Source organism: Triturus cristatus, chromosome 1_1, assembly GCF_964204655.1.
Source record: "Triturus cristatus chromosome 1_1, aTriCri1.1, whole genome shotgun sequence".
NCBI classification, from domain to species: domain Eukaryota; kingdom Metazoa; phylum Chordata; class Amphibia; order Caudata; family Salamandridae; genus Triturus; species Triturus cristatus.
This window is the reverse complement of record NC_140579.1, coordinates 897,768,958-897,792,077: the sequence shown is the minus strand read 5'-3', so window position 1 is coordinate 897,792,077 and position 23,120 is coordinate 897,768,958. Positions and strand designations below refer to the sequence as shown.

Genomic DNA, 23,120 nt, shown 5'->3' with positions numbered 1-23,120 from the left:
TTACTTACCTGTAACTACAGTTATCCAGTATTGGTATCTTTCATAGATTCACATGCACCCACCCTCCTCCCCGGCGAGTCAGTTCTTTATGATTGGGGAATCTTACTTCCCACTTGTGCTAAGAAAATCTGAGGAGAACTGACTCTGCTGAGAGTGTTCTAGAGGGTGGTTGGAGCTAACTTTTGGTTCTTTTTACTATAATGATGTAGATAGGCTTCAACGATTTAGGCCTTAGGCCTTTTTCTTTTAGCCTACTACTGTTATTTACTTATGGCACTACTTTTGTAATTTACCGTGGGACTCCCGCCTCGGCGACGGGGAATGATTCAGGCATGTGAATCTATGAAAGATACCAATACTGGATAACTGTAGTTACAGGTAAGTAACTTGTTTTCTTCCTCCATTTCAAATTGTTTGACAGCTACCTCTCCACGAGTGCTCATCATCTTCACCTTTATATGACTTGGTACCCCTTTGTTACAGCATGCCTGGCCTTGTAGAATGTCCCAATTTTCAAGCCCACCTTTAAAAGGCCTTCAGGTATAGACCCCTCCATCCTCCATGTTCTCCTTCTTCACCACTATGATAACGTCATATCTTGCACGGCTTTTCCCTGCTTGTATACTTAACAACACCAGTTCCAACAGCTTCCCAATTATATTACTTGAATCAGTGTTCTCAAAGTAGATTAGATTAAAGATGATCATCCTGGAAGACACCCCTCGACCCTGTTTGCAAAAGCAAAACCTAGCAACAACCAAAGCAGATTTAGAAGCATCAATATTATTGAAAAGCTTCAGTGTCCCAAAAAGCATGGAATTCTGTACAATCAAAAACTTGATGCATCAAGTAAGTCGAGCTATCAAAGAAAACAGATTAACAGTAAAGGAAACTCATGCCAACATGAATAACATGTGAGCTCAAGGCAGTCAGTTATTCAGAGGACTTTTGTCATAACAGACAGAGGTTGGGGAAATGTTTGACGACTTGGTTGTGCTGACAAAGGTTTGTAACGGTAAGCGAAGTTATCCGTCCAGCATTTGCAACTCTTCTCACTTGTCTGTTTTTAAAAAGCTGTTCGAGTCCCAAGTCTAACTTTTCGGTGCTTTTGCATGGGATGAACCCACTGTAGTGCACTCCCAAAGTCTTCCAAGCTATTTCAGGAAATGTGTGTGTGTGTGTGTGTATGTATGTGTGCGTGCGTGTGTGTGTGTGTGTGCGTACACCCCCCCCCATGGAATGCTGCATCAGAGGTACCTTGGTCTGCATGAGAAAAGGAAATAGAGGCACGTTTTGGAGGTCTGCCCACACTAGAGAAAAGCGTTTGCTTCACCTCCACTGGGTCTGGCTTGACGTCTTGTTGGGTGTACACAGTATTATGTAATCTTTGAAGATAACCGCCTGAAGAGACTTTTTCCCTGGCAGACCTAGCTCGGTGTATGGGAACACCTCTCATCCCAGGCATGAGAGAGGATGAAGTGGGATAACTGACTACTTACACGCGAAGAAGTGAACAAGCATGGAAAGAAATAATTTTTTACTTCAGTCAAGTGTAAGAAACTGGCTCAATATATACTGCACCAAAGTGAGGTTCAGTGTGTATAGAGTCCACAGTCCCCAGAGGTTTGGCAGAGGTTAAAGTTCGATAGAACCTTCCTCTCTAAAGTGGTAGCTTGGTCGAGCAGTAAGGCAGTATCAGAGGACAGTGTACAGCATTTGATGTACACACTCAGTCAGCGAAAGGTCTCACACACTCGAGTCTGAACTCTAGGCCAATTGTTTTTTTCATAAAAAAATATATTGTTATTTTATTAGAACCAAGCAAGCCTGATGCAGGTAAGCATTCAATTCTTTTCAGTAATAAGTTACTTGTTGTCAACAGTTTTAAAAAGCAATGAAGATTATACTTGATTTGATTTATAGGGGATGCAGTAGGTTGCAATACTTAGTAAATGCAGTACATTGAAATGAATGGCTTTTTAAAGTAAATGCATGTAAAGTTACTTTTGCGTTACTTTTGTAATCCAATGCTGGACTCCTAGGTTCAGCACTGGGACATTTACTTAAAACAGGTAAGTAATTACGTTTTTGTAGTTTGTACAATTTTTAAAGAATATTCTTGTATTTCAACCACCAATGTTATCCAATGGAAGGAAATTCAATTCACAGGTAAGTTACTTTTCTTACTCAGTGCTGGACACCTAGGTTCAGCACTGGGACCTTTCCTGCAAACAGTTGAGAAATTCGGTTAGGTTATTTGTGCGATTTTTAAAGAATGTTCTTAGTTTTCAAAAGTCGACACTTTTTGGGAGAAAAAGTGTCAATATTATCCTATGAGAAAAATCAGGTTATCGGTTTCGAGGTAAGTATTCGGTCTTTGGAGTTTGGGTTCTGGGGCAAGACTCAGGGGTCCCCCAGGGTCAGTGATGCACTGTTGTTGCACCCCCAGTGGCACTAGGGCGGCCGGGTGCAGAGTGGTGAGGCCCAATGTTATCCTATGGAGGATAGTGGGGCTCCGGTTGGTGGCTGCTGGCAAGCAGGCCACAGGGTTGTGGGAGCCAAGCTCCTAGGATTTAGGTCAGGGCAAATAGGGAACCAAGTAGGCACAAAAAGTGCACCCTCAGCGGCACTGGCGCGGCCAGGTGCAGAGTGCTGTTTTGGTGTTGGGTGCCCTGTTGTTTTCAATAGGGATTTTCGGTTTTTGGTTTTCAGCTTCAGGCTCGGTCCAGGAAGACTTCTGGGAGGAACCAACAGCTGGGCAGGTAAGTTGGAGGGCTCAGAGTGTAGGTGTACCTCTAGTTCTTTTCTCCAGGGCGCAGGGCGGCTGGATGCAGGGGTGTCTTTTGAGGTCTGATTTCACCTCCCGGGCCACTCGCAGTTGGGGGGGTCTCTGTGCAGAGGCTGCAGGCGACGTCGGGGAGTCCTGGAGTGGTCAACCCACAGTGGACTCGGACTCTGGAGTGCTGGGGGACCTCGCTGGGACCAGTGGGCCACTCTAACTCGGGCCGTAGGTGACGGGTGCAGTGGTAGTTCCAGGCGTCGTTTTTTTTTTGTCCTCAGCAGGCTCAGAGTCTGTTTTTTGAGTTTCTTTTGAACAGGGCTGCTGTTCAAAGGAGATCCGGTCTTTGTTGAAGGCAGTCAGTCCTCCCAGGGGTTCTGGAGGTCGCTAGCTGCAGGACAAGACTATTTTTGGCGGAGGATCTCTGGAAACTGCAGACGGGCCGGGAGGGCTGAGGCCAAGTCAGTTGTTCTCTTCAGTCTCCTCTTCAGGGCGTCTTCTTTTGTCCTTTTTTAGGTCTCGCCTGATCCAGCGCATGCGCTGATCTGGTCGAGACATTTAGTGTACGGGTTTTTGATGTGCTGCCACACGGCCTAGCGCTTGCGTTCACGCGCGCAGCCGGCAGCTTTCAGCGCCTGAGGCGCCATCTGGAGCTTTCACTTTTTCCGCCCGCGTTACGCAGCCAATGCTTATTTTCCAAGCTTTGGCCGCGCGCGCACTACTCCCGTTTCTCCCCCTCCCCACCACATATGGCGTCTCGTGCGCGCTGCCAATGCTTGTTTAGTGTTCTCCTTTGATGAGGTGGGATGCATCTCGGATGATGGCTCAGAGAGTGGCTATGTCTAAGTTGATTTGTAATGCTAGTAACTTTTGTGATGTTATAGCATGAGCTGGTTCTTAACAGTAATCCATCTCAACCAACCCACTCTACCTCGGAACATACTTCGCTGCCCCGCAGTTCACGTTCTCAAAATTCACTTTTGTTTTATCTAGATCTAGAAGCATTACCAGAAATATACCTCTTTAAAAGTAACTTTTTTCCTACTGTGAATACATTTCCTTTGAATTGAATGAATAGAGGGCAACATGATCTGGATTGAGAGTACGCATGCATATATTTGCATTTCCTGTATCACAAAGGAGCACAGAATTACAACGTTCCCTGAGAGTAAACCAGCATATGACCATACTCAGTCTGTCACTTCTAATTACCTTACCTTACCGAAGAGCATAATAACAGGGTCTTGGACTTTCAAGTAGTAAAACCAGAACAGGCGGTAAGAGGTTCATTGTTTTGAACTTTTTTTTTTTTTTAGGTGTAGGAATGCTTCTTCTTTGGTGTTCGCCATTGATAAGGTGGGATGCATCTTGGATGATGGCTGAGAGGGTGGCTATATCTAAGTTGATTTGTCAAGCTAGTAACTGTTGTAATGTTATAGCATGAGCTAGCTGGCGGCATGTCACTATGAGGTATGTAACATTCCATGTATTACCATTGGTTGAGTAAAGTACCTGTTATGCATATGTTCTGAAGATGGCAGTTAAACAGTTGGAAAGTCAACAGCAGTTATTATCTGGATGCCGTGGAACGACGTCTATAGGACTGTATGGAAGAAACTTACTTATGAACCTACTTCAGTATCATGGAGTCTTTTACAACAGAATTGGTGATGATCGGTATGTAGCCCTATATGCAGTGAAGTTTTCTGATCCGAACCTACAGGAATGAATTTACATAGCCGTGTGCAACCTCACCACACAGAGGCAGCTGGCCTAGATTTCGAAATCTGCTGTACAGCTCTTTCGAAGACATAGCTAATCTGATTTGGCAGTGGGTGTCGACTCATGAATAGCTACGGCCTGACAGCGGACAACTTTGAACCAGTGGACCTGACCAGACGCCGTGACGTCACTGCCAGCTCGCTGCGTTCCATAGAGGCTGACTATGCGAGCCACTGATGCTCATGTATGAGTTCGGCTCGGGCGAGTTGTCTCACGTATGGCATGCTACGTTATAAAGTGAATGCGTCATGCTATGTAACAATCCGAGCATCCAGAGTGGTAGCTAACGTTGGAGTCTGGGCAGCGGGAATTATTGCCATGTCAGCGCATTCACGGAGAAGCGTACGACGTCTTGGTAACTGTGGCGCGTGTGATGAAGGGGTGGCACACGTGTATCTCCAGGCAAGAAATGTGTCTGCTCAGTACTGAGGTAATTGGAAAGTAGGAGCTCACTGCTGGGGTCTTTTGAAAGCAAGAAGACTTTGGGAGTGTATGCCTTCTCAGTAACAGTAGTAGCTGTAAACAAAAAACAAAAGAATTTTGGTTAACTGGTAAAATGTTTGTTTATAATCCTGCCTACCACTACTGGTTCTTAATAGTTCTGGTTTGTGACACATAGTGGCAATATATTTTGACCTATCAGGAAAACAGCTTGAACATAACAGACTGATTTCAGTTTTAACATCTTTAAAACCTTAAAGCATTTACTTTGTAGTGTAAGCTGAATATTATTAAAGCTTTGTGTTAAGGCAGTGTATCATAAGTAGTTTTGCGCAACTGTCAATGTGTGCTTTAAATTAACTGAATTTAACAAATCCGCAGCCATTTCTTTCAGATAACGGTGAACCTTCTATTCCTTAGATGGAACGTAAAGAGTATTTTTGTAATTATGTTGATACTTTTGAGGATGAGGATTTTTCTGCAGAAAAGAACAAACATTGACATAGCCAATATGTCTCGCCTTTGGAACCTTTTAAGTGTTTAGCCATGCAACAGTTGATGTTGTTGCACCAAGGATATTGTGCTGCATAACCAAATACTTATAAGGTCCCAAAAGTGAAACCTATTGGCTATGCCAATGCTTGTCTTCTTAGGTTGCGGGAATCTGCCCTCTTGGTTCAGGGCTGACCCTAAATACTGAATTTAGGGGGCGTTTTAGGGGTCTTGAGGTCAGTAGCCAATGGGCTACTGACCTTAGGGTGACTACACCCTTGGTGTGCTCACCCCACGTGGGGGAGTGAGCACAATCCCTAGTCCTGATTGGGGAGTGCCTGCCATCTGCAAGATGGCGAGCACTGGAGAGTGGGCTTCACCTCACCTCCCCCACCTGAGGGGTGGAGTTGACAGAGGTGGGCACACCTCCTGGGCAGGCTAGTTTTTCCCGCCCGTCTTCCTGCGAAAGGAAGGGGGGACAGGAAGGGGGCCTGCTCATGCTAGCAGGAGAGGCTGGGGGCCGCATTACAAAGGCTGCCAGGCCTTTGAAGCTCCCCTGCCACAGATGGCTCTTCCTGGCCTGGGGGAGGTGTGAACACCTCGCCCAGGAAAGGCTTTGTTTCTGGGCTCAGGGAGCATAGCCTCAAACCCTAGGGGTCCAGAAACATGTCTCGTGGTGGCAGGCTGGTGTGTACCAGTCAGGGAACCCACCAGAGGCTGGTCGTTTTTCAGGGGGCATCTCTGAGATGCCCTCTGTGTGCATTTTTCATTAAATCCCACACTGGCATCAGTGTGGGTTTAATGGGCTGAGAAGTTTGATACCAAACTTCTCAGTTTTCAATGTAGCCATTATGGTGCTGTGGAGTTCGTAATGACAAGCTCCCAGCATCATATACTCTTAATGGCAGCACTGCACTTACCATGCCTATGAATTGGCTTAGACACTGTAGGGGTACAGGGCTCATGCGCCTGTACCCTCACTGCTGGCATAGGGCACCCAGCTAGAGGGGTGAATGATCTATGCCAGGGCAGTGGGTTGTAGGCATGGCACACAGGGATGTGTGCCATGTTGACTCCTTACTTTGTTCTGCATCAAAACATGCTGCCTGCAAAGGCAGAATGTGTGTGTAAAGGTACCGGGCCTCTAAGGGTGGCACAATAAGTGCTGCAGCCCTTGCAGGCCTTTCCTGGTCACAGTGCCCTGGGTACCTATGGTACCATTTACCAGGGGCTGACCTGTGGCCAGAGATGCCAATTGGGTTAGTTTTGGGGAAAGAACACAGGCCCTGGGAACCTGATTGGCAGGGACCCAGGGCACACCAAGAAAAAGTGCATCAGTAGTCTGGCAAAAAGTGGGGGGTTACTGCAACAGAAACCCACTTTCCTACATCAAGGAAGTTACTTCTAGGACTGGGCCCTTTTTGATGTGAATGTGTGCTCCGGAAAGGTTGGTAGTGAGGTGGGCTCTGTGTCCTGGCAGTGTCAATATCTAAGGGACACCAGTGCCGGTTGGTGTCTAATTAAATATTTTAAGATATTCCCTTGGGACAATTGACTGTATAGGGGTAAAAAAGTAAAGGCCTATTCAAGGACATGGAGAAGTTAGAAACTCCGATACAGAATGGCGTAGTATATAAAACCCCAAAAGCTCAATGTCCATCCAGGGCTAGCACATTAGTTTCCCAGGTGAATAAATGGGGCAGTTAAAAACGGGATTAACACTGTAAACGAAATAGGACAAAGTGATCATTCCAAATGTTGTTGCATTTATGTGCTGGAAAAACAAATACGTTTTTCGCTATTTACTACTGTCCACTGGGTGAATTGTCAAATTGTTTCAATCGACTCCAGTCTAGCTCAGTGGTGTGGCTAGTGTATGTTTACGAAGCCATCAGGCAGTGGGACTGACTTGCCAGACAGTACTATACAACAGGTTTGATTTCCAAAATGTTAGTTGTAAAAATATCTTACTCCTTAACACTCATTAGGAAGTCACACTGATGTCTTTAATAAGACACCTACTCTTCAGAAAAAGCTTTGAGAGTTGAGCTCTGTGCATTCAAATGGATTTGATCTGTCTGCTTTGCACCATAGATCTCTGTGACTCTATATGAAAAGCTTGACAACTCAGTTGTTTTTTTTTCGGCCCACAACAGTCCAAAAATCATTGAACTTAAACCGTAACAGGGATCCCACCCAAGTCCAATATTGAGACTTAAGAGTGCAATTGACGGAGGTACTGTGATCTGTCTGCCTGTTAGGACTTTGTTCAGGGATGTGACCAGATAGGGCCCAAAGTACACTTGTGCACTCCTCAACTCCTTTTTGTTACTTCAGTGGCCTTCTCTTGAAACAGGCTGGTTGTGGCCAAGATTTTTGTTGATGTGGCTGTGGACACGTCTGGGGCTAAGGAACCCACTAGTTTCTCCAGTTAGTGCTAGGACCTAGATTTTAAGTTCAGGAACAAAACATTGTTTTAAACCCTGATAAACCCAGAACGGCAGCGCCTTACTAAAAGAAGACAGAGAAGGAGCAGGATCAGCAAAATGGCAATGGTTTTCAGCTTTTTTTGTTGTTGCATTTCCAGATGCTGCCCATTCCAGATTTTGGAGCCCAAGACAGACAGCCTTCCTTGTAGCCTGGGATTTAGGGGGGAGAGGCAGCCAAATCAAAGGCATCTGAAAGGGGCTTGGACAGTCAACAGTTCAGTGCTTTGGATCCCTGCTTGATGGTCAAGTAAAGCAAGCCTTAGTGTGGCCGTCAGATGAATTATGTCGTAATACAGCTCAAAACCCATGCAGATATTTTTTTTTTAAAAAAAAAGGAACATTCTGAATCGCCTATTGTTGGTGGTGTAGGATTGAGTTAAGAAAATCCACCTTGCGGGAGCGAGCAGGGGCCATCTGTTTTCAATTAGCACGGCCACGCGCACTTGTTGACATTCCTCTACTCTCGCTCTCACCCTTGCCCTCCCTTGCTTGTCTGTACCATGGCACTGCTCATACTGAATAATACAGCTGCCCGATCGTATCAGCTTGCAAGCAGTGTAGCCCCAGCCCTTCCCGCTCCCCCACCCCTCCCAGGCCTTTGTGCGCGTCCTGCAAGTGCTCGTACTGAATAATACAGCTGCCCGATCGTATTTGCTTGCAAGCAGCGTAGCCCCAGCCCTTCCCGCTGCCCCACCCCTCCCAGGCCTTTGTGCGCATCCTGCAAGCATGAAGAGGAATAGAGATGCCCTGGTGTGCTGTAGCGCGACAAAAAAAGTGCAGGAACCGGTTTCGCCGGTTGTCTGATGCGGCTGGAACCAAATCACACTTTCAGCAGCCACTGAAACCACATCAGCCCCACAGAGTAAACATGATTCCGGCCGCGGGTTGTAGCGAGGTGAAGAGGAGGTTAGCGCGCGAGACAACGTGATACTAGTAATGTCCGGAGAAAGGCGGCACTCACTCAGAAGCTTCTTTTTCAGCACAGTCTGTGGTTATTTACAACACATCGGACATCTGCTACTGCTACATTCCTAAAGTTAGGAAACTGGGCAGTAATCACGAGTGACGTGTCAAATATGCAAGTGGTTTGTTAGTGCGGGCTGTGAGAGGCGCGCACGCGCTGAAGGACAGTGAGGGTTTGGCTAGTTCTGCTGGGACTGCAAACAGGTGCACGAGGCCGCTTACACCAGCTGTCAAAGAATGAAGGGACTGTGAGTAGAGTTCGTCTTCACATGCGGCAAGAGCACTTTACGTGAGTTCCGAATAATTTCTCCCCGCATAATTACTCTTTAGTACGAAAGCTGCGTTTTTTCAAAGGTCCACCTACACAGGATGTGACTGCTCACTGTGAGAAGTTGGCCTGGTATATGCTGGTCACTAGTTAAAGTGGCCACCTTGCACCAGTACAATTCGACTCTTATGGTAGATAGGTTTAAGACAACCTTTTTAAGAAAGCTATCCTAGTGGTAGCTGTGGAGAGCAGCCTTCAGGCTCAGTCTTTAGAGGAATGTAAAGCAGCTTGTTTTACCTTATAACCTCTTGAATCACTAAATGAAAGGACACCACACAGGGATAGATAAAATATATATGTATTTATTTATAACACACTCTATCAATCTCTTCATGAGATTAGAAGTCAAGGACCTATGCACAAATCAACATTTCACAACAAGTTAAGCACAAATATGGCTGGGGCCCTAGGGGCATACCAGACCATATACTAAAAAAGAGGTTTAGGGATATCGACTTGAGGAGTGACAAGGCCTAGGGCCTTCAGAAGCGCTGGGTCCTCACTAATCCACCCAAGGCAGGTAAGTAAAGGACCCACGGGAGACGCATGCAGTGTGAGAACACAGCCGCGGATCCCAATAGACTTCAATGGAGCAAGTCGCGGTTGGAATTTTAAAGTTTTAGGATACTTCGGGAGAGTCTACAAGCAAGTCACTTACAGGGTAAGTAGTTATAGAGCCAACACCCACAGGAGCACCGTAGTGCTGGAGTTACCTCACCCAGGGAAGCCGGGTGCATAGGTGTCTTTTGGTGTCGGGTCACGGCGTCGTTTTCAATGGGACCCAAAGAAGACTTGCTGCTTGTGAAGACAGGAGAAGTGTCCGGTGGAATCCAAGGCTGGATTCAGAAGAAAGAAGACCTGAAAGCAGAGGAGACAGTGTTCAAAGTCACTTGCCAGTGACCCGGGGCCAGGAAGCTGGATGCCCACAGTAGTCGGGTGATTTCAGGTGATCATGGGTGTCTTGACTCTTCAGCCACGAGGTCCAGGAGGTGTCAACGATGACCAGGAGCTGGATTTGGCGTGTCCCATGAAGTCTGCAGCTTACTGACATGTCGGCAACCGGATTGGAGCCAACAAGCCTTGGCAACAGCAAGTCTCATGGAAAGTGAAGAAAGTCAGCGGTGCAGACCAGCAAGGTCTGAGGGACTCACCCAGCGAAGGTAAGTCAGGGCAGGCCTGGAGCAACCAGGGGAGCTCTTTGGTTATGTAGAAAAGTCTTCTGGGGACACACAAGCCACACGGCAAGGGATCGCGAAGACGCCTCAGGAGGATTCACTCACCAGGAGCCCACGGTCACTCGGGACAAGGTAGGCCTCTGATCTTCAGAGGAAATCCTACTGGAGGCTTGGACCACACGTGGTCCAATGCACAAGTTCGTAGAACATCGTGATGGGGTTGCACTCGACAATAGTGCACGGTACCCGGGTTTTGCTGTTCCTCATCACTCGTGGGGTCCACTTGCCTCAGCTTCACTGGGAACTCACGATGGCCTTGGAGAAGTCAGAAAATCCACTTCCGAGGCTGCAGGGACTTCCGACTCTGGCGGGAGCGGGAAAGTTTGCGACCGTTGATGCAAAGTTTTGGTGCCTGCCAAGCAGGGGAGTCACTCCTTGACTCCAAGGGAGATTCTTCAGTCTTCCAAAGGTAGTGGAAAGTCGAAGGTCCGGGATTCTTCAGAGCGTCATCCAGGGATCTCTAGTTTGCAATGGCAAGGGTTCCCTAACTTATATTAGAAGGAAGGGAGGGACTAGCTCTATGACCCCACCTATGGGAGGGTCAGGGTAGTGGATGGCTACACCCACTTCCCTTTGTCCAGTTTCGCACCAGAGCAGTGGCTGGTAGTCCCTGAACCGGTTTGAGCTGGCATATGCACAGAGGAGCCTACTGCTCCCCCAGTGCAGGACTTCAAAGCACTCTAGGAGTGCACCCACCCAGCCCCAATACACTAAATCCTATCTGGAAGGTGGTTACACCTTCCTGTGACAGGATACCTATTGTTGGGCCTCCTCCACTGCGAGTTTCGGTCAGCAGCAGGAGGGCAGGCCAGTGTCTGTGCTGGTGGCATCCATTTTGTGATGCCAGGGCTCTTCAGGATTCTAATGTGTTTCCACAGTGGGTACATGTCTATCCCTCTAGAAGGGTAGGATAATACTCCCACGCCAGTTACTGGTGTGGGGGTATGATTCCAAAGCGTTTGACACCAAACACGACATGTTTTGATGCAGTCATTCCAAAGTTAGCATTTACCGCTAGGTTATATGGACTTAAGAGTATATGGTTTAACTGCATCCACAAACAGCCACAGAGAATGGACTCTGAGAGCTGCAGAGGGCCTCTGCTCAGGCAGAGGCACCCCCTCACATGGAAACCAAGCACCCTGCCCTCAGGATTGTTAGGGCCTTCCTTAGGGGTGACTGATAGGTTTATATGTGTGTGCAGGTAGAGATATAGGGAACCTATACCTCAGTGAAGAGTGCTAACACTACCTCACCCAGGCTGCAGTAGCAGGCCTCTGGAGTCAGATTTAGTCTGCTTCCCAGGGGCGGCATAATACATGCTTCAGCCCCTGGTAGGCCTGTGAAGTACCTATGCCCTTGGTACCTAAGGTACCATATACTAGGGGCTCATAAGGTACCACAGTATCCAATCACTAGTGCATCTAATATGCACTCCAAGTTGTTTAGAGAGAACAGAGAGGCTGGGGCCCTGATTAGCAGGGTCCCAGCCAGACTATTGCCAGAAACCAGTGTAAACATCAGAAAAAAAAGTGAGGGCAACATAAGTGCAGATCCTACTCTCCTACACTCACTTTTACACGTTAACACAGGAACATAATTATGAACTTTCAATTCACACAAGGCAGAGGGCGCACATTTCACCTGTGTACTACTCTACTACAGAAGTACCAGATACACTCCCTCAGTCTTTCCTCAAAAACTGCCAACAAAAGCTCAGACACTTGAAACACCAGGGTGGTGCTATTAAAGCCTTATGACCCGTTTGCTAGCACTATATGATATTGCATGTCAAAGTCCGTCGCTCAAGTTAGGGTCTTAAAGACGACTATTAAACGAGGCATCTGGGATATAGTTATCTATTAGAACATGCTGCGCAAAGTGACTAAAAGTCAATGGAAAAATTCAAATATGAAACGGCAAGGGTTAACCGCGTGAAAGTGTTTTTTACTTTAATACATATTGCATAGCAGTGAGGTCTGCTGTGCAAAATAAAAAAAGTAAAGGGAAACAAGCATTGGCATAGCCAATAGGTCTCACCTTTGGACCTTATAAGTGTTTAGTTATCCAGCACAATACCCTTGGTGCAACAACATCAACTGTTGCATGGCTAAACACTGTATAAGGCCTCAAAAGTGAGACCAATTGGCTATGCCAATGCTTGTTGGAGTTATTGTGGTCAGCACACTTATCGCTGGGCTTGCTCGGTCTGAGAGCCGTACTTAAGAATTTCAGCCAGTTGAGCCTCGTACTTCATTGCTTCTAAATCCGGGCTCTGCTAATTTTCTCAATGGGCAGTGCATTTCTTTAAAGTGGCTCACAGCATTGCTCTTCTTTCCAGAACCTACTGCTCAATCCAGCTCTTAGGGAAGATGACAGCAGACAATACCTTTCTTTGCTACTGTAGGCAGGCTCGCCTTTTGAAGTACAGACATGGTAAATCCTCAGCACGGGTTTCTAATCGTCCTGCTTTGGGAGCACAGATGGATAGTATAAGCTTTCTGTATTATGTATAGTCTGCATTGGGCATTTACTTGGGCTTTTCAGTCACACAGACATTTACGATGGGCTGGTCAAAACCAGCAAAGTGGTTTAGTAAATTTGAGCTTGAAGGTCTAGGCAAAGTGATCCTGGTTGCCACGTGACTACCAGCTCCAAAGGGAAGGAAGAAGTGGGGGGGGGGAGAGGGGGTGACAGGTAGGTTTATTGTATTGGATGGAAATCTAATTGAGCAGGGCAGTGGTAGTGATTAGTCCCCTAGCCAACCAATTTTCCAGCAGGGACCCAGGGGAATGAAATGCAAGTATGTTGTTGTATGCTTAATGGATGAAAAAGTAACTTGCAAGAGATACCAGATTTTATGCTGAGCTGCATATATTATCCACAATAGGCAAGTTATTATCCAGCTGTCATTTGGTCATCCGTGTACTTTATGCCACAATCTTGGGAAGGCAGGGATTCAAGTTGGAGTGAACTGACTAGATTTTTAAATCAGAAGGGTCTTTAGGCAGCCTCTCTAACTGTAGGTCACATACGTCTGTAACTAGGCACAACCAATTACCTGCCACCAATCCTCTCCATATCCTCCACTATTGGTGGAGGTACATTATGGGTCCACGTTTTTATAAAAATTATTCACAGTTGAGCCCACTGTGGAAAATATATGGGAGTCAACAATATGTATGTAATGATGGCACCACTTTTTCAAGCAATATTAGGCTGTCTGTTTCTTTAGGGTGTGATTGTGGAGTCGAATATAGGGGCATATCAGCAACACCCTGCGATAATTATCGCTCAGCTTTCTTAGCGTGAGGATAATTATCGCCGGGTAACGTGGATTTTTATCGCTGAGATAGCATGCTATTAGCGACGCTTATCTCAAAAGCGATAAAAATCCTCACGCTAACTGCCTAACGTGAGATTATCGCTGGAAACCCAGCGATAATCTCACGCAATGTGGAGTTAGCTTGCTGATAGGGACTCACAAACTTAGCCATGATATCCACCTTCCATAGGATATCATGGCTAAGTCAGTCCTGAAGCAGGCGTAAGGAAAGTAGCGATAACAGGGGTTATCGCTACTTTTCTTGCCGCTATGCTTCATAGCGTGCGGCTTGATGATAGGAGAAATGTCGCTTAGTGACATTTCTCCTGTCATGTTAGGTCAGGAACGCCCACTTTGCATCTCATTAGAGATGCAAAGCTGGGCGTTAGGAATCCTGACGCTAAAGCAAGGTTTCACGCGTTAGCGTGGCCTTGCTAATTAGGCGATAAAATTATCGCCGCTTTTCGGCCGAAAACGGCCGTAAAAGCAGCGATAATTTTTTATCGCCTGCTTGTAAATATGCCCCATAATTCTTAAGTTGCAAGTGTTATTGTTTTGTAGAGGATGGCGGTAGCATCCCCAGCGAGTACACATCGTTCTTGGCACCCATCTCCTCGTCGGAGCTGTACAACGAGGTGCAATCGTGTCGAGAGAAAGACCGAGACCCTGAGGTGAGAAAAGGAGCTCTTAGCCTCTTGCTGATCTTACATCCAACTTTATATAGATGTCCATTAAAGAGGCGGTGTTGATTTTCAATACCTGCAATATGTTTTACCTTACCATCACTCAACAGAAACCTGATATGGGGATACACAGTCCAAAAAGTTGTTGCTGCCTTCTCTTGTGTTTGGAGGCTGAAGGAGTCTTGGCCTGTGTGTGGGGAATTTAATGTCCGACTGGGTTTTTTTCTTAGACAGGCTCAATTTGAGATGCCATATGTTGTCCGGCTGCACAATTTTCACCAGCTGCTGATCCTCTGTCTTGCTTTACTTTCTGCAACCCTAACAAAGGTCAGTTGTATGTTCATTCAGTTTTTCTAGAGACTGTTTTTAGTCACTTCTATTTTTTACTTCCCTCTCTCCTGAAATAATACTGATAATCTGTTTTGCCACCCAGCAGACTTTTCTACATTGAGGCTGTAATTAGCTTCCTCCACAGTCGTTTTGCTCATGTTTTCCTCTAACCTCCTCCTTCCCTACTGACTACATCTCTAGATGCCGTTGTAGACAACAATCGGTTCAAGGCACTTGAGTATTCCGTGGAGCTCAACACTGTCCTGCATGGCTTCTCTGGCTATTTTGAGACCGTTTTGTACAAGGATGTCACCCTCAGTAAGTATGACCTCGTGCAGCTATGGTTGGGAAGACTTTATGGTTGGGTTTGGTGCAAGCTGATTTGCTTTGCAGAGCTAGCTACGTGGTCGGGTGACATTGGTTGAGTCGGCATCTTGATTTGCATTGTGGTCATTTTCAGTGTTGTTGGACTCCTTTTAACAGATCTGCCTGTGTCCTTTTCTTGTCTTTTAGGTATTCGTCCAGAAACTCATTCCCCGGGGATGTTCTCCTGGTTCCCCATCCTTTTTCCCATTAAGGTAAGGACTCTAATAGCACAATGAAATGCCAAGATAAAGTAATGCATAGGTGGATTTAATAAAGAAGATTTAAGGAATGAGAGAAACTTGATTGTAGATCACTGTAACGACCCTCTCCTCTACTGTGTGTAAAATCTAGATTATTATTGTTTCAGCACTGTTCTGAGTTTATCAAATCATAGGGGTTTGGAGGTGGGGATGGTCTTCGGTAAAAGAAGTGTTTGATCTTTGCTTCGTTTTCACAATTTTCACTTAGCTGTTTGTTTGACTAACCTTTGGTGGGGGCTACTCCATCCTCTTTTCTTGCAGCAAGCCATCATGCTTTCAAAAGGTGACAAGGTCTGTGTGTGTTTCTGGCGCTGCAACAACTCTAAGAAGGTGTGGTACGAGTGGGCAGTTACTTCGCCTTCCTGTTCTGCTATCCACAATCCAACTGGACGCTCTTACACCATTGGTCAGTAGTGCATGTACTCTGCCCGCCCAAAATTCAACTGGCACCACAGATCTCAACTCTAGTGCAAAAGCAGTCATGCCGGGATCTTGTGTTTTAAACCCCAGCTGTGGATTTAACTGCACCAGGTCCGATCCTTCCTGATCTATTCGCTGGGCCCATCTTCTCATAAATGCTTGAGGTGCACTGTTGGCAGAACATCCCATGAACCTATTTTGAAACTTGCCTACTAACAGAATGTTACATATGTGGTGGATACAATTCAACTGGTTAAGGTTTTCTTGGGAACTACCAGCAGAAAGATTTTGTAGCGGTCTAATCCGCCTCTGAGCACAATGATGAACCTTGTAATTCTTGCAATGCACGTTCCCAAAGCGTGCTTCGTTTTGTAACTGCTGTACCCCCTGTCGTAGAGACTAGGGGCATTAAAGTCACTTTTAAAGAACGAATGCTGAGGGCAGACCATTCCATTCTTGCCAGTTATGTGCTAAACAGCGGTACTGCAATAAAAGAGGCCTGGGTTCCGGGGTCTGTGGAATGCGCTGCCTATCGTCCTATGAAGGTTTCAATACCTAAACAACTTGTATATTATGACCAATAAAGCTTACTGTTGAAACACTCAACACAAATAAAAGGTTTCAATAAACTGTTGTATTGTCTCTTCAGTATCAGTGACATAATACGTTCTGCAAATACCTATGTGTAACTTTCACAATAGGTGCAAAGCATTGCCAATGTTTATACAATTCAATTGCAAACTAAAAAACATTTAATGGATCTATAAAATAGAAACAACTGTGTGATGCAACTCCCGATGCATTTCGGGTTCTAAACCCTTCTTCAGGGGCCATTTCTCAAACGATGTTATGTAAATAAGATTGCTTCCGCGTCGAACTACAACAGAAAAATAAAACGTCAAAACAGCCTGTTTCGCGTTTTATGTTAACTAAAGTAGAGTACAACCACATGATTTGTGATAGGATTAGCAAATGTCCTTCATTCTCAAAAGGGTGAAACAAAGTTAAAAGAACTGAGAATCACCAATAGTGTAATGCGCCACTTGTGTGGGTTTCAAAAAATGAAAACGCAACAGTATGACGTGTAGAAAAATGAAACCCCATGCAAGATGACAGAGTGCAGAAGTAAGAGTCAGTGAATATATTTAGAAGGTGCTTAACTGCATAAGCATGCAAGTTAACTAAAGGTACACTAATGTGAGTTGTGAAAAAATGCAAGATAAAGAAAAACGAAAGTGAGTTACTACCGCTACACGTCAAAAAAGCAGCTCACCTATCTTCCAATCACAGGCTTACAATGAGCAAGTAAAATCAATGGTTGAGAATGCAGCTTCGCTCCCTGGAGCTAACACGCAAAATGACAACGGTTCTGTAAGTCAAGAACCAATAATAGAAAAATTAATTGTGAATGTTATCAAAAGCATAGGAGTTGTGGTAAAAAAAGCTATGAAACCGCTGCGGCTTACCCAATGTGAATCGGCGAAAGGCTTGTAGCTGTAACGATAAAAATAAAAACGTATAGAAACCATGAGCCAAGTCATCCGGTATGACGTTTGTTAAAATATTATAATGTGCAAGAGCTTCCGTGAAAACTAATGTTATGAGTCTTACCGCGTGTAGTTGAAAGCGGGCCAATGCGGCGCCAAACAGTAGAAACGGTCTGATGGGGATAGAGGCATAGTGACGTCTGTACATAGGGGATGAAATAACGGAAGCTTTTAAAGCGCCCGAGCTTTGAAAAGTAGGAAAATGCTACAAAACTTTATTGTATACTGAGGTAGAAACAGAAAACAGAAGGGAAACTCAAGTAAAAAGGGGCAGAGTGAAAATTGTGAGGAAATGTGAACACGAGAACATGAGATGCAAGGAGAAAAATAAACTGTGAAAATAGTTCCTGAAACCAAGAGATGAAGAAGACATTGCCAATTCTTTACAGAGTCATATAATGTAAAAAGGGGTGAAACAAATTAATACCACGTTCATAATAAGATGGTGTTTATGTTACAGAAAACATAATAATTCGTAGTGATCATTGAGGCCCCCTGGAATTAGGGTGCCCAAATACTTTATCCAGAAGGTTTCTCTACGTTTTAAAGAGGTGTGGTATTCTAGCCCTGGAACCTGTGCTACTTTTTCAAGAATGGTGAACCTGATCTGCGGGATTGTGTGTGAGTTGTTAATCCAATGTGAGGCTAAACATGAGCTCTGGTTCTTATTGCGGATGGTACTTTTATGTTCAATAATGCGCGTTTTTATTTTACGTGAAGTCCTCCCTACATAAAACAGCCCACAAGGGCATAGAATAGCGTAAATGACGCCCTCTGTGTTACAATCTGATGAGTGGTGCAACATGATTTTTTTGCCCGTATGTGGGTGAGTGAAAATATTACCCGGAATGATGTTACTACATTGAACACAGTTCCAGCACTTTTTCATGCCTTTGAAATGGATATTTTTAGCCTTTGGTTTGGTTTTTAAGATTTCTCTTAAATTTTTTGATCAACTGTGGGCGAATGTCGGTATGTTCTTGAATAGGTTAGAAAAGTCTTGTTCTTGTTCAATGATCTCCCATCGGTTTTGAATGATTCTTTTGATCTTTGAAGCTTGGATGGATTGTTTAAGGACGAATACTTCCCTATCACTCTTAGTTTTTGCTGATTACTTAAGTAGGTCTTCTCGTTGCTTTTGTTGTACCTTCAAATTTGCTGTATCAAGTACCCCATCTGGGTATCCTCTCTCCTTGTATCTGAGAAATTGTTCGTCAATCAACTTTTGGCAAAGTGTGGGTACTGATGTGATCCTTTTTATCCTAATACCTAATACTTGAAACAGCAAATTTGAAGGTACAACAAAAGCAACGAGAAGACCTACTTAAGATGAAAACCGATGGGAAATCATTGAACAAGACTTTTCTAACCTATTCAAGAACATACGGGCAAAAAAATCATGTTGCACCACTCATCAGATTGTAACACCGAGGGCGTCATTTACGCTATTCTATGCCCTTGTGGGCTGGTTTATGTAGGGAGGACTTCACGTAAAATAAAAATGCGCATTATTGAACATAAAAGTACCATCCGCAATAAGAACCAGAGCTCATGTTTAGCCTCACATTGGATAAACAACTCACACACAATCCCGCAGATCAGGCTCACCATTCTTGAAAAAGTAGCACAGGTTCCAGGGCTAGAATACCACACCTCTTTAAAACGTAGAGAAACCTTCTGGATAAAGTATTTGGGCACCCTAATTCCAGGGGGCCTCAATGATCACTACGAATTATTATGTTTTTTGTAACAGAAACACCATCTTATAAATGAACGTGGTATTAATTTGTTTCACCCTTTTTTACATTATATGACTCTGTAAAGGATTGGCAATGTCTTCTTCATCTCTTGGTTTCAGGAACTATTTTCACAGTTTATTTTTCTCCTTGCATCTCACGTTCTCGTTTTCACATTTCCTCACAATTTTCACTCTGCCCCTTTTTACTTGAGTTTCCCTTCTGTTTTCTGTTTCTACCTCATTAGACAATAAAGTTTTGTAGCATTTTCCTACTTTTCCCAAATCTAGGGTGCTTTAAAAGCTTCCGTTATTTCATCCCCTACGTACCGACGTCAATACGCCTCTATCCCCATCAGACCGTTTCTACTGTTTGGCACCGCATCGGCCTGCTTTCAATTACACGCGGTAAGACTCATAACATTAGTTTTGACGGAAGCTCTTGCACATTATAGCATTATAACAAACGTCATACCGCATGACTTGGCTCATGGTTTCTATACGTTGTTATTTTTATCGTTACAGCTACCATCTTTTCGCCGATTCACATTGGGTAAGCCGCAGCGGTTTCATAGCTTTTTTTACCACAACTCCTATGCTTTTGATAACATTCACACTTAATTTTTCTATTATTGGTGCTTGACTTACAGAACCGTTGTCATTTTGCGCGTTAGCTCCACGGAGCGAAGTTGCATTCTCAACCATTGATTTTACTTGCTCATTGTAAGCTTGTGATTGGAAGATAGGTGAGCTACTTTTTTGACGTGTAGCAGTAGTAACTCACTTTCGTTTTTCTTTATCTAGCATTTTTTCACAACTCACATTAGTGTACCTTTAGTTAACTCGCATGCTTATGCAATTAAGCCCCTTCTAAATATATTCACTGACTCTTACTTCTGCACTCTGTCATCTTGCATGGGGTTTCATTTTTCTACACGTCATACTGTTGCGTTTTCATTTTTTGAAACCCACACAAGTGGCGCATTACACTATTGGTGATTCTCAGTTCTTTTAACTTTGTTTCACCCTTTTGAGAATGAAGGACATTTGCTAATCCTATCACAAATCATGTGGTTGTACTCTACTTTAGTTAACATAAAACGCGAAACAGGCTGTTTTGACGTTTTATTTTTCTGTTGTAGTTCGACGCGGAAGCAATCTTATTTACATAACATCGTTTGAGAAATGGCCCCTGAAGAAGGGTTTAGAACCCGAAATGCATCGGGAGTTGCATCACACAGTTGTTTCTATTTTATAGATCCATTAAATGTTTTTTAGTTTGCAATTGAATTGTATAAACATTGGCAATGCTTTGCACCTATTGTGAAAGTTACACATAGGTATTTGCAGAACGTATTATGTCACTGATACTGAAGAGACAATACAACAGTTTATTGAAACCTTTTATTTGTGTTGAGTGTTTCAACAGTAAGCTTTATTGGTCATAATATACATGTTGTTTAGGTATTGAAACCTTCATAGGACGATAGGCAGTGCATTCCACAGACCCCGGAACCCAGGCCTCTTTTATTGCATATTCAAACAGGGTGTTAGGGCTTACACCCTTCAGTGGATTGCACGCCAATACAACAAGAGTTTCGTTTATTCTAACTATCTTTTTGATTTAGCTATTAAAATAGAGGAGTGCAGGTCCGCATTTCATTCTAAACAGCAGTACTGCCATTACCACTTTGCCACTTTAATTTATTCCAGTAGTCTCCTAAAACCTGTACACCATGCACTAGCATGATTTCATCCCTGCGCCCTCCCCTGTAACATTCAGACATTTGCGGTGTCGGAAAGAATACCATTATTTGGTACAGACGCTCAAATATCACTGTAGTCTTATTGCAGGTCCTGGCACAAGGCAGTTCTAGGTTTCCCCTTTAGCTGGGCCCCCTCCTATGGAAGTGCTTGGGGGGTGGGGCGCATCGGGTGCTGGTTGCAGTGGGGGCGGTAGGGTAGTGGGGACATGGCTCATATTCACCCAAGCTTTATGCTTTGCTTCCTAAGTGGGATAAGCTCAATAGTCACGGCTGACCTGGACTTCCTCTCCAGTGAGACATTACAATAATGATTATTAAAGGAGACAGAGTAGCTTTAGAGATCCAGATACTCCTCATGTATCTGTCCGTATCTGTTAGGCTCACTTTGCTGGTGGAAGAGCGAAGTTATATTTTTGGGTGTCAGGGTGTGGACGCATATCACTGTCTGAATAGGAGAGCTAGATTGTTCTTAAACTTGTGTGATGGTTTAGTGAGTGTAGTGGAACTGGTATCTACTTCTGGCGCACAGCCTAAAGTCATAGTATGAAAGGGGATGTTGCCAAAACAGAGTATTATAGGATTCTCTAGTGTGCAACCATTTTCTCTACTTTTAGGTTCTGATGTACTTGAAGTGTTGGTTCCAAAAACAAAGAATTTTTGCATACGACGTTTGTTCTATTTTGTGCTCTTTGTCCTTTGTATTTCTATGCATCTGAGAGCACTGACTTTTAGATTTTTTGGGTGGCAGGAGGGCAATGCTATTTAAATGGTTTTTGATATTTGATGCAAAATGTGCAGAAAGTCCTCTTGCATCTTGGCTATGCCTGGCTTTCAGCAACTGGCCTCTCCAGTTCAAGCCTTCCCAGATTTCCCTCCAACAGGGAGAGTGGGAGGCCCAATTGGCACAATTAGCCCGCGAGGAAAAGAAGCCCTGGCTGATAAACAGCTAGCCTTGGAAGAAAGATCGATCAACATGGGTCTTGATCCCAGAAGCAGTAGTGCCATCAAATGAGAAGGAATGTCTACCAACGGGTCACAGGACCCTCCACTGTCCCAGGATATTGTTTGGGGTGGGGAACAACATGGGCAAATAGTTTGCTGCATATGAAAAGGAATTCAAGATAAGAAAGGTGGGGGCAGAGCACTAGGATCCTTGTTGGACTAATCCCAGTAGTGATGAGGAATAGGCTGTTCACCCTAGAAGAGGATGTAGCAAAGCCGTACCCCCAAATGGATGCCCTTATAGCAAAGTTTAGTCTTACCCTAGAGCAGGGTTCTCCAATGTCCGTCCTGGAGAGCTAGATCCATGCCAGATTGTTACCATATCCATATTTAGATAAATGTAGTTCTTTCGTGGGATACTCATCAATATTCATAAGCACTGAATAGCCCCACCTATGCATGGGGACCCTGGAGCATATATCAAATGTATGTGTATGTTTAACCTCAATGTATGTAGTAACCCCAAAACACATATATATCTCTCTACAGAAAGAGGCAAAGCAATTCCCAAATTACTTCTGGTTTTTCATTTAAAATGCACCACAACCATTCAACATTTCTGCAATACAGAAAATGAAACTTTCCAGTGTAAATCATATCATTTATTTGAAAGGAAAAAACAATGGAATGAAAGGCATTGTTAGCAAATAGGCTGCATTGAAAACCATAACAGAGAAAACTGTCCCTGTGCCTTTAAGACCTCCAGGACCTCCTGAATCCCATCATGCCCCACTGGTGACAGGTCAGTTCTGTTTTTCCATCTCCCTTCAGTGAGGATCCTGGTCCATTGAGCTCTATAGATTTTTTTACTTTTTTTGTCAGAAAATTCTCTTCAGGGACAGAAGATTTTGTCTTCACTCAATGGCTTAAGTACCTTGTGTGCTTAAAACTACTTTTCTGACAGAATTGTTTTTTTTTTACTCACAAAATCCAATCTCTTTTCAACAGGTGTCCTTCGTGTGGCAAAAAGATGACACAATCTGACCCACACTCTCTGTATTGCGTGTTTGCCTTCCTCTCATCATCCAGAGACATGCTATCCCAGTCAAAAGTTTTGAAATACGGGGAGAAGATCAGACTATATGCCCTTCAGGAGAGAGAAAAGATGGGACCTTCACATGTTCGGAGTGGAGGGGGAAGGTCAAGCATCCTCCAAAGAGCCTTCCTCCTCAAGGAA

The 23,120-nt window shown here is 44.4% G+C and overlaps 1 pseudogene; it reads left to right on the top strand.

The window, feature by feature from the left end:
- The window catches only part of LOC146871254 (protein arginine N-methyltransferase 5-like), a 239,506-nt pseudogene extending 223,571 nt beyond the window's left edge, over window positions 1-15,935 (top strand).
- Window positions 15,936-23,120: the final 7,185 nt, after the last annotated feature.